This window comes from Podarcis cretensis, assembly GCF_951804945.1.
Source record: "Podarcis cretensis genome assembly, chromosome: 11".
Classification (NCBI taxonomy): Eukaryota; Metazoa; Chordata; class Lepidosauria; order Squamata; family Lacertidae; genus Podarcis; species Podarcis cretensis.
Window position 1 is genome coordinate 40,269,402 of NC_137180.1, and position 11,387 is coordinate 40,280,788.

The 11,387-nt window shown below is 44.5% G+C and overlaps 1 long non-coding RNA gene across 1 annotated transcript; it reads right to left on the minus strand.

The window, feature by feature from the left end:
- Positions 1 to 2,250: 2,250 nt before the first annotated feature.
- On the minus strand, positions 2,251 to 8,978 carry LOC307226946. Its single transcript, XR_013843727.1, has 3 exons — positions 8,761 to 8,978; positions 5,644 to 5,841; positions 2,251 to 2,575 (listed from the first exon to the last, which is right to left on the minus strand). It is a non-coding gene; the product is annotated as an uncharacterized lncRNA (long non-coding RNA).
- Positions 8,979 to 11,387: the final 2,409 nt, after the last annotated feature.

The window sequence follows — 11,387 nt, forward strand, 5'->3', positions numbered from 1 at the left end:
GACTCAGCTGAGGCTCAGGTGGCAGAATTTAACTGGTGGAACTTACACTAGCATAAGGCACAGAAAAGGAGCGTTCTGGGGGTGGGGAGGGAGAATGAGATTCTTACACTGATTGCAAACCATTTTCAGCTCAGCCCCATGACCTGGCAACACAGCACAATGCATGCTGGCAAAAAGGGTGGTGTAAAAAACCCCCCCTCTGCTTTAAAGGCTTGTTTTCCCTCCGTTAGGCTTGGGCTGACTCAGGAGGTGGTAGATCTGCTCCTCAATGTTTTGGAATAGGGGCGACTGAACGCTGGCTTCACTTAAGACAGCATAAGTTCTGCCAACCTCCTATACCTAGGATTGCTCTGCCAGTTTATTACTGCCAGGGAGAGATGCTTGTGGGAGTAAGTGCCAAAATAACTTGGCCACCTTTGTGTACTGTGCTCATCTTGACCTGGTCAGCAGGGGCACCATTTGTTGCTCTGCCTCAAGCAGCAAAATGTATTGGGATGACCCTGGCCCCTTTTAGCACTGCACCTCTCCATTAGTTCACCTTGACTTTGCCTGGCTGGTAGCTGCACTCACTTGACTGACAGTATAAAAAACACTATACTATCCATTACTAAGAACTAAATGCTGTTTAAAGTGTTCATCCATCCTATATATCGTATAGGAGGAGCACATTCAAGGGATGTCGTACTGTGGAAAATTATTATTTCATGTCACAGAGTTTACTTCTGTTGGGTTTCTCCCACAATCCTTTGCCAAGTCTTCACTGGCTGATTTTTATTCTTTTATGCAACAATTCCCGGTATAGGATTGTTTCTAGAGAGGAAGCAATCAACCTTTTAATGGAGAAAGAGAAGGCTGAGGAAAGGTTAGGTTCTCATAAAACAACTATTTAAAAATCAGAGTAGCTAATGAACCAAAGGTATACAGGATCCCACAACACTGCCGAGTAATGCCTCCATTATTTCTAAATTTGACTTTAGTGCTAGAGATGGGTAATATTTTCTCTCTTTTAAAAATGACTTAAAAGTTGTATAATCTACCTACACCATCGAGCTCAAGGCAGCTTACAGCCCATGAAAGTAAAATAAAACATCAAACATAGGAAGATGACAATAATCACACAAAAACTAAACTAGCCTTGTAGCAAAACACCCACAGTTTCCTTACCGCCAAAGCCTCAGAGCTACCATTGGGAAGGCTCTTCTTTCTTACGGTGTCCACCTTTATTGCTCTTACTGAGGGCATTTATCTCAAGGCCCCCCAAGCTAGATGTTTAAAAGAAAATGGATCTTATGTCACTGGCAGAACAGAAGATCCCAGATGCAACCTGAGATAGTAAGAAAGAACTCCACCAGTCAGAATAGACCATACTGGCCTAGATGGCTCAATATAAGCCAACTTCATGATGTAAAAGGGGAGGCTCATAGGGGGATTGGTGCTTTCTGAGGAAAAACCGGAGGCTAAATAAGGCTTTCAAAGTCAGCACAAGCACCTTGAATTGAGCATCTGAAACCCAAAGCAGCTACTGCGAAAGTGTTTGAGTATGACTCCTCCCTCTTTCCCCAATTCACCAGATCAGGCAGGCTGAAGCTTTCTTCAGGTCCTGAACCATCAGCAGTTCTCCATTAATCCTCAAAACTGTGAACTACAAATGTTCAGGCCTCCATTGTGCTGTTACAGGAGACACAAGATAAACTTGGATCATGAATGTGATCTTGCTAAAATGAAACAAGGGGGTGAGGGAGAGATGGACATGGGTAGGTTGTATAACTGGTGACAGAGCTAGCTCCAGGGTTGAGGAGCAAAATGCTGCCAAGTGAGGTCCTCTCATGTAATAGTTCTGCTCCTGGGTTCATGGGAAGCTTGCTTTGGTGGCTCTGGATGGTGATATTTCCCCCCAACAATGGCTTCCTGGTTTGAGCCACCTTTCAAGGCTTTCTCAAAAACAAAGATGGCAGCCTCCAGAAGCCAGTAAGTGTGTGTGTTTTAAAAGATGGCCCATGGCAAGCATTGATGGTAGGCCCTACTAGGGTCCGGAGGCCCAGTAGTTACTGAAAGATGGCAACTGCTGATCCCGACTGGTTGGCATAGTTCCAACCAGTAAAGATGAGAGAAGAGCAACTGGTTGTTAGTTAAGATGCTCTATCCAGGGTTAGCACAACAGCATGAAAATGCTCAGGAGAAATGTACAGTTTCTTAAAAAAAATACGCAGCAAAGACTAGCATATAAAAAATGACTTTTCCTGTTGTGAATCTGCTTCAGCAGTTGCCTCTGTTGAACACCATCTCTGTTTAAGCAGCTGTAATATGGTGGCAGCTGGTCTTCCATCAGCCTTCTGGCAAGGCAGTGATGAAGTATAATGCAGCTGCTGGAGCAAAGCAAGGCTAGATTAAAAAAATAAAATAAAAAGCTTTAGTATAGATCCAATGGGAGGTGTTGTGCTCAAATGTCATTGACAAGTTTATAGTCTGACATCTCCATTTAACCTGTGGCAATCAGAGGGCCAGATTCAAACTTGGCCAGCCTTTTGGGGGTCATATTCCAATGGTGGATGGGGCAAAATGACAACATAAAACCCTGAAAGACAAAATGTGCATAGCTGTCAGGATCCTGCAGTCAAATCCCCCACCTTCAGGACTGAGGGTGAGAACCAGAAAAGGAAGGACATGCAACGGACAGCCCCACAAGTCTTTCCACCAGATGAGCCTGTGGAGTCAGTGAACCTCTGGCCTGAGGATTTGGTACTGCTGTCTTCAGAGGACTCTATTGCAGAAGCCCCAGTGAAACCAGGGGCTCATTCAAACACTGTTGCCTGCTACTGTCAGGTAAGCCTACCTGGTCCCATGGAGGGGGCACTCATGCGGGAGGAAGCCAGCAGAAGGCACTATGCTGAGAGCTGCCCAAATCCACACTCAACTCCCTTGTCCCCATCCAGCTCTCTGCATGATGCAAGTCTCCTTTGCTTCATATATGTTAAGGGGAGATCTTGCTCTCAAGCCAGGAGTGGGAAACGTTTTTTCAGCTCAAGGGATGTTACCTGAACCTTTGTACAGGAAGCTACATCCTAGCCATGCAAAAGCCACAGATTTTGACAAACACACACACCCCTCCATCCAGACAAGCAAGGGGTGTCATCGCACTTCAAGGACACACACCAGCCAGGCAAAAGCATTTGTGGAGGATGTAGAGTAGGGCTGGTGAGAGGTGGGAATGTCCTGTGGCTTAGAGAGAGTCCCAGGTGCCAGACAGAAAAGCTTTGGAGACATGAGTTTCCCCATCCCTGCCTCAAGCCTTGTTGCTCGCAGTACAATAGACTTGCAGATATATTATGGATAAGAGCAGTGTGCGATGCAAAGCAGGTGTCTGCACTGATGTATGTATTGGGGTAAATGAAGCTGTTCGTAAAAGGAAATGTTTGAAGCTAAGACAGGGAAAGGAGTTTGAATGGGGAAAATGACAAGCTCTGACTCAAACCAAACACAGGCAGGAGGTGGAATTGGACACATGATATGGGATGATCCACTGAAATAAGAAAATCATGTCTAAATATTGGGTCAGCTTTTTTTTTTTGTTAAACCCCATCCCCCCCCCCCAAAATGAATAAATAAATGCTTACTCATTAAGAGTGAAACCCAAGACCAAACATTCTGGGGCTAATAGTCTATGACTAGACTTACCCTTAGGAAATTTAATATTTGGGGTGCCTGTCCATTGACTTGCACTGTTAGGTGGCTACTGGGAAGACCAGAAGATTGCATATTTTAATAAAGGACATTGTGGCTTAGTAACTTGGGGAGGCCTAAGGATTTGGGCTTCCAAGCATATCCTGTTCTTGACATTTGTGCCTAGAGAGCTGGCCCTACTTCCAGTTACTGCTCAGGATGAAAACAAAGTTTTCAATGGGAACATGTCCCTTTTGTTTGAATCTTCCCTTCACACTAGTGCACATTAAAAAGTTTAAATAACAAAAAGTTTTTAGCATCACATTGCTTCCCTCCTCTCTGGATTAATGTTCTAATGTTTGTGTGCTGCTCTCCAACCCTTAGGTTAACATTTTCAGTCTAAAGATACAGATTTGGGGTGTGTGTTGGAGCAGAAACATAAATAATCAAGGCAGAGCTAAACGGCGCAACTGGGAATGGAGGTATTTCCCCTTTGTGCCACTGGAGCTGTGCTGCAGACGAAAGCAGCCACCCATGAACTCTGAAGCTAAGATCCGATGTGGTGCAAATCCATCGACAAACACCCAGCTGAAGAAAGGAGGTTCCAGTGGGATTTCCGCACTTTTCATGGAGTTTTGAACAGTGTTCTAATTGTGCTTTCATTTTCTTTTAGAATAATCCATTACAATTGTTATTGATTCATACTAGTCTTCCTCAACCTGCCGCCACCATATGTTTTGGACTGCAGAGGAACCCAGGAAGTTGCTTTCTACCAAATTAGACCAATGGTCCATTTGTTGTCAATCCCAGCAGCAGCTTTCCAGGCTTTTAGGCAGGAGTCTTCCACAGCCCCTAGGGTTAAACTAAGAACTGAAGCTGGAACCTTCTGCAAGCAATTCGCATGAGCTTCAGCCAATATGGCCAGTGGTCAAGGATGATGGGAGTTGTAGTCCAAAATGTCTGGAGGGCACCAGGTTGGGAAAAGCTGTTTTATACAATTTGGGGCAGTTGTATGAATATAGAAAACAAAGTCACCTAGTTTATAATGGCATTGGCCAGGGGTGGGGAACTGGATCCAGCTAGTGAGATACCTTAATTCCTTCATCTCCATGGGCCAACTTTGACAAGTGGGTGGGGCCACCCATCAATCACAGTTTAAAGGAGCTTGCTGTAACCACCAGTCAGCTGATGTCAATCTTTGACATCCATTTGCAGAAGCACTTTGGATTCAAACTGCACCTGCAAATGGACATTTCCCCTCTGTAGACACTTTCTGCAAAGGAACAATGGAGAGCCGACTTTAAGCTCCTGGTTGTTCCTTTATAGTCATGTCCTTACCTGTCCAACACCTGACCCTCATGGGCCAAACTGGGATCTGTGCTGGTCTTAGTCAAGCCAGTGGGCAGGAGGCTCCCCACCACTGACATAGACTGAAACTTCCCTATGTTGGAAGTACAGCAGCAGAGATCATTCAGTGCGTAACTTAAGGGTTAATTTAGTTCTCAGTGATAACTACCCAGAGAGGTATGTGCAGAGCTGTCACTTAGCAACCACTCAGAGTGGCATGATCTCTAGTGAGGTAACACAGGCTCTGATTGGCTGTGGAGTTCTGAGGTAGTTTCCCCCTCTGTGTGTTTGGTTAATGTCACCCTGCACAAAGTCTGAACCAAGAAAGACAAAACCTTTGTTCATTTTGCCTCAGATTATACACTGTTATGTTTAGTTTCCTTAGTAAAGTGTTATCGAGATGCTGTCTCTGTTATTTATATGACTTTGCTAATGTTTAAATTCACCACATTGGGTGGAAGATTCCTGCACTGCAGGGGGTTGGACTAGATGATTCTTGTGGTCCCTCCAACTCTATGATTCCATGTTTTTACCAGCACTATTTCGAACTATTGATCTCTCTCTACCAGTAGCTGCTGGTGTGGTAGGGTAGAGCTGTGAAGCCATCCTCCCATCACTGGCATTGCTGCAGCTTACTTGAGTGGTCCTGGGGCTTCACAGATGCACCAGTGAGAGCTCCGTGGCTCTGCTCCACCATCCCAGCTGCTACTGCTCTCTGTGCAAACTCTTTATTCAACGGAAGAAATTTGCTCTGTAGCTCTTGGTTCAATTTCCATTCAAACTTAGTTCTTCCAGAATGTGAGGAGTTGACCACAGACTGTTCTATCTACTGTCCTCGGAAATGAGACCAGAACATCTTTAACTAATCATATACAAATCAAACCCAAATTGGGAGAAGTATCAACAGAAGCATAAAAGCTCAGACCTAAACAAAGCAGAATATGGTTTGACAAATTTCCTTGCACTGAAGATCTTTAGGTTCCCCCCCCTCTGAAATTCCAGACAGATAAACTGTTTGAAAATAAGTAAGTACGTCGGCTTATTTACTGGTTTTCAGGCATCTTCACATCCAGGGCAGTGTGCAGAGAGCTCCATTTGAAAAGAAACTCATTTCAGACCCGCTCTCCTGCTGATAAATTGTAATTGGTGCCTGATTGAATATGAGACGGATTTTGTTCTTTTCCACCCAGCCTGACCCGACTGCTCCGGTCATTTCCTGTCAGTGGTTGAAATAGGCTGCCTCAATCAGTGGCGAAATGCATTTAGCTTGCTGAGAGAAAGCACTTCACTTATATCTTGAAAGACTCTCATGTACAAAGCAAAAAAAGGAAAAGGGGAAAAAAAAGGAATTGAATCACATGATGGGAGTGTTTGAAAGTTAAAGCAGAACATTAAAATAGTAGCAGATTACAAATAATTGCTGCAGCTCTATTCATGTACCCCAGTTTATAAAGGCCATTTGAGGAATCATCTACACATATCATTACTTCATGAGACTGGCCTGTGTTAGCTGACTAACAAATTAAATAAATCATAACCATTCATTGATTGTTTGCAATAAACAATATGTTTTGCACTCCACTTTTCTTTCCAAAAGGAAACCCAAAGCAGACAAAACAGTTGCAGTAATATCAAATCAAAGAATTGTGCTCCGTTTATGGAAGAAAAAAGGAGCACTGTGTCAACTAGGTTAAGAAGAGCATCTTCTGAAATTCATGAGGGGGGCGCCCAGCGAAGCCTCTCTACATGATCTTAAAGTAAAAGGGAGAATATGTATTAGTTCCAGCTAGAAAAAATGGATCTTGGAAACTTAGGGCAACCACACCCCAATTTTCTCTCCTAATGCATAGTTTACTAAGGATGTTGCCACACTGGCACTTTAACCTGCAGGCTGGTGACAAACTGGGCTCTCAGAGCTGCTGGGCCATCACAGTGGTATTGGAGGGTGAGGAGGAGGGAACTAGAGACAAAGGTCTGTGAGTGAGTGGGTGGGAGGCCCCGGCCAGCAAGCAGAAGTTTGGTGAGGTCTAATGGGAGAGAGGAGGGGTGGTTTTGGTGAGCTCCGGGGGAGGGGGTAGCTTTGGTGAGGAGTAAGGCGAGGGAGCCTAGAAACTAGCCTGGTGTGCCAAGGCATCATTTATATTAGTTGCCCCCCCCTTTTGCCTCTGACCCCACCCACCACTGCCATGTGACTCACAGAAGGTTGCCCAGCAGGGAATACATTCCTCAGTCTGAAAAAACTCATCACTCTTGACCTGTGTCTTCAATCCATGTATTGTAATCCTAAGAACACATCTGCAAAGCTAAGCAGGGTCCAGTATTGTTTCGAATTGGATGGGGAACTGGTTGTTAAGATTCCTATGTTGCCAGGGGCTGGACTAGATGATCCTCAGGGTATCTGACAACTCTACAATTCTATGATTCAGTCCACTTTCTGGGCCCTTAGTGAAATGAAGGTGACTACCAATACTTCTCATCCATCTGATCAATAAATGTATGAGTGAAGGTGTGCCTAATATTGGTGTCCTCCTCTGGCCATACCCTTGATACCTGTGCATTCAGTAGAATACATGAAAAGGGAATCTGACTGTTTTACTTGCCTAGAGGCCCCTTTCACACATTCTGCTGACTGCATGGATACTGAGGGCATGCCCCAAATATGGAACCCTCCAGATATGGTTATAAAGTACTTATATGCCTGGCACGCTGTTGTGAACCACGCCAATGACTCGGGCACAAGGAGTCCTTGTTCATGTTGTCACCAGGGAACCTGAGGTACCAGAGGATGACATTTCCAGGGTTCCTGGGGGCTGAGCTATTGCTGTCTCAGAGTCCAAAGTGCCAAGGATAAAGGATTGGAAGTCTCTCTGTTGCTGGCACTGATAAACTGCATTGACAGGGTATATGATGCTTGTGACAAAAGCATTACCAACTGACCCAAAATGTTATAGGAGTTTGGGATTGGCTCATAATGATTTCAAGGAGAGAAGCATGGACTCTTCAAGTTCACTGTTGTGAGCTCTTCTGGCCTAAACTTGGGCCCCATGACTAGTTAATGAGGTTGCAGATCGGCCTATTAAACCTCCAGCTCAAAACTGCTCAGCTAATCTTGGGGTACTGCAATTTGTCTCTGAACGCCAGCTGCTGGGAATTTCAGACGGGGAGAGTTTTTGTTGTGTTTAGGTTCTGCTTGTGGGCTCCAACTTCCATAAGCATTGGCAGCATGGACCCCAGGGATGATGGGCGATATAATCCCCATCCCTGCCCCAATGCCTGCCAGGACACAGAGAAGCAACCTTCCCATTGATGCCAGCTGCTATTAAGAAGCCTGTATTGCAACCAATATTATGTTTTATGAATATTGCATCAAAATGTAATGGATTGGGAGCTCAAAGCCAATTCAGAAAGTGCTGAATCTTTGTAAGTGGACAATTTATAGCTGTGGGTGATGATACTGCTGAATGCTATAGCTGTTCAGTAACCTGAGGAAATAGAAAGTTCATACGAATGAAATATCACCCACACAACCAGGCTCTCTGAATTAAGATAGACTGATGAGAGATGTTATATGAAGGGCATAAGATCTTCCTTGATGGGTGAGACCAAGGTCTGCCTGTTCTACTCCTCTGGCATTTCCACTCATAGCCACATAGATACCCCTGCTAATCAGAGCCATGGGGCAGTTCTTCCATCTTATAACTGATTTTATCACTGGTCTTGCAGCCCCACTGGACTTAATGGTCTTATGCCTACTCTGTTTAGATGAGCAGATGTATTATTTAAGTTCCTTCAAAATGTGGTCAAAATCAGTCATGCTGCACTGCTCATTCAGCTGAGTGGGGCTCTAGAACGTCTGCCTTAAAGTTCTACCCTGATGGCTGTACTGAAGGTGATTATGAGCTGATAATGGCAGGACCAATTATCAGGAAACTTTTTACAAAGAAATCTTTTGCCCTGCAGCTTCATCAGGCTCTCAGTGGTTCCCCTCTTGCCTATTCAGATGAATTGGCAAGGGTTAACATGAGGACTTTTCAGATATGTGACTGGGCCCAGGAATCTGCCCAGCCTCTGCTACCTATTTCGAGTTAGGCCAGGCAATTAGTGGGTTCTTGAATCGAATCATTAATGGAAAACCAAAAAATCACCAGAGAAGAACTAACATGGGGTTTTATCTTCCCAAATCAAAAGGGGTGCCAGTTGAAGGGGAATTATGGTTCCCCTAGAACTCAAAACCCAGGAGAAAAGCCTATGTTCTGCCTTATGCTATCAGTCCATCTAGCTCAGTAGACACCAGCTCTCGATGGTTTCAGGCAGGGTTCTTCCCCAGCCTTTGCAGGAGTTTCGAGTGATCGAACGTGGGACCTTCTATATGCAAAGCAGATGCTCTGATACTGAGCAATGGCCTTCCCTAAAGTAGTGGTCTGAGGGTTGGTGTAGGGTTTGAGAGACCAGCTTGGAATCTCTACTCAGTCATGAAGTTCACTGGTTGACCTTGGGCCAGTTGCTATATCTCAGATGGGGAGAGAGAACCATGTAAGCCTTATTGAGCTCCATGGAGGAAAGGCTGGGTACCCATGTATTAAATAAAAAAAACACCTCTCTGTGCCTCTTCTTTTCCTTTGCTACGTGTAAGTGCTTAACACAATCTGTGTGTCACCCAGTAGTGTGAATGCTGTTGCGACTTCTCTTACTTCTTTCCACCTAGAAATCTTTTCGATGAGAGCAGGGCAAAGCAAAGAAATGAGAAAAACAAAGTGAGAAAATGTGAGGGGGGGTATGGAGGTGTTAGGTATAAGTGACAATCACAGAAGTGGGTAAAGGGTGGGAAAGAGATGCCAGAGAATCTCCGAAAGAGAGAGAGAGAGAGACAGAGAGAGAGAGAGAGAGAGAGAGCGCAAGCATAAGGTATGGTGGAGAAAACAGAGCTTTCTAATTAAGCAGAAATTCTCTCTGCTGTAAGGAGAATGAAAGATTAAACCACACCAAACCTTTCTAGGAAAGAAATCAAGTAAAAAGCAACACCTATTTGAATCTCGAAAGACTCCATAAACACAGGGCAATTTGTAGTCCCGGCACAGAAGGTGGTGGATTGGTTATGCAGGAATTTCTCTTGAAATGCAACTCAAGACTATTGTTTTCACATTAATCAGGAAAAAGCTCTCCTTGAGCTTAATTACCATTCTTACAATAACTTGCATATATCCTACTCACTCAATAAAAAGTATGGATTTTGGTTGCTTTAAAGAACCTTGAACTGCCTGAGCTTCTGTGGCAATGAATTCCACCTTGACTCTCATGATAGATGAGTGTCTTTTGCCTGTGTGACTCTCTCCATTTTCTCCCAGTCTGAATGGGTCAGTTACTTATACTGAATCGGATTCCTTTGTCAAAGTTAACAGGAGTGCCGTTCTATTATATGATATCTCCTTATCGTATTTGTTCTGCTGCTTATGGTGGGAATAGCAAAACAACACTGAAGTAAAAAATAGATTGGCCATGGCCCACTCAATTTCCAGTTCAGATTCCAGAAACAGATTTGAAACTGTACAGTTAGAGGACATTTTCAATGCTGTGAGTGAAAAGAGCCCTGATTGCCCTTACAACATTGCAGTCACTGCAATCATAGTCCCATGACCCCAGTTCAAATCCTGAGGTTGACCAGGTCACCAACTTTTTAAAAACAGCAACAACCTTCATAGGCTGGGTCTGCATTGTATTTGAAACGGTTTCTGTAGTACACAGACAGAGCTCCTTAGGTGAATTCCTTCCAGGTTGTTTTACAAGTCGAACCCCTGCACTTAGAAACTGGCGCACCACCTCCTAGGGGCAGAGGTGCCTTCCATCCCCTCAAAATCTGCTGGCACAGGGCTGGGCCCCCTCAGTGTTGCGCCAGGCTCAGTGCTTGTCACATCATGCGTGTCATGCATGTGTCGCACACATAATGTCACATGCATGCCCTGAGTTCAGTGGAGCTTTCTCATAGGAAACTATGCAAAGGATTGCAGCCAAGCCAGTCCCAATAAACTGAGTATTAGGTTATGTACTACTCTTCTTTTGTGTGTGTCTGTAATAATGGAATAGCTGCCTTCAGTTTTGGACTCTCCTTGGAGGCATAGCTTTGGACATGCCTGGCGAGTATGGCTATGGACTCTCCCAGGGAGTGTGGCTATGAATGTGACCATGATGAGCTCCTGAGCATCCGAGTTTACCACTAAGCCACTGAGAATGAAGCTTTATTTTCTCTGCCCCATTATGAGCCACCTACAGCTTCCACTTTTCAGGCTACTCCATGAAATAATTGCTAATTAGAATATCAACCCAAACCATAGGTTGGATTTCTTGCTATGCGATGCTGGGCATGTTCAAACTTTTGGGCATTT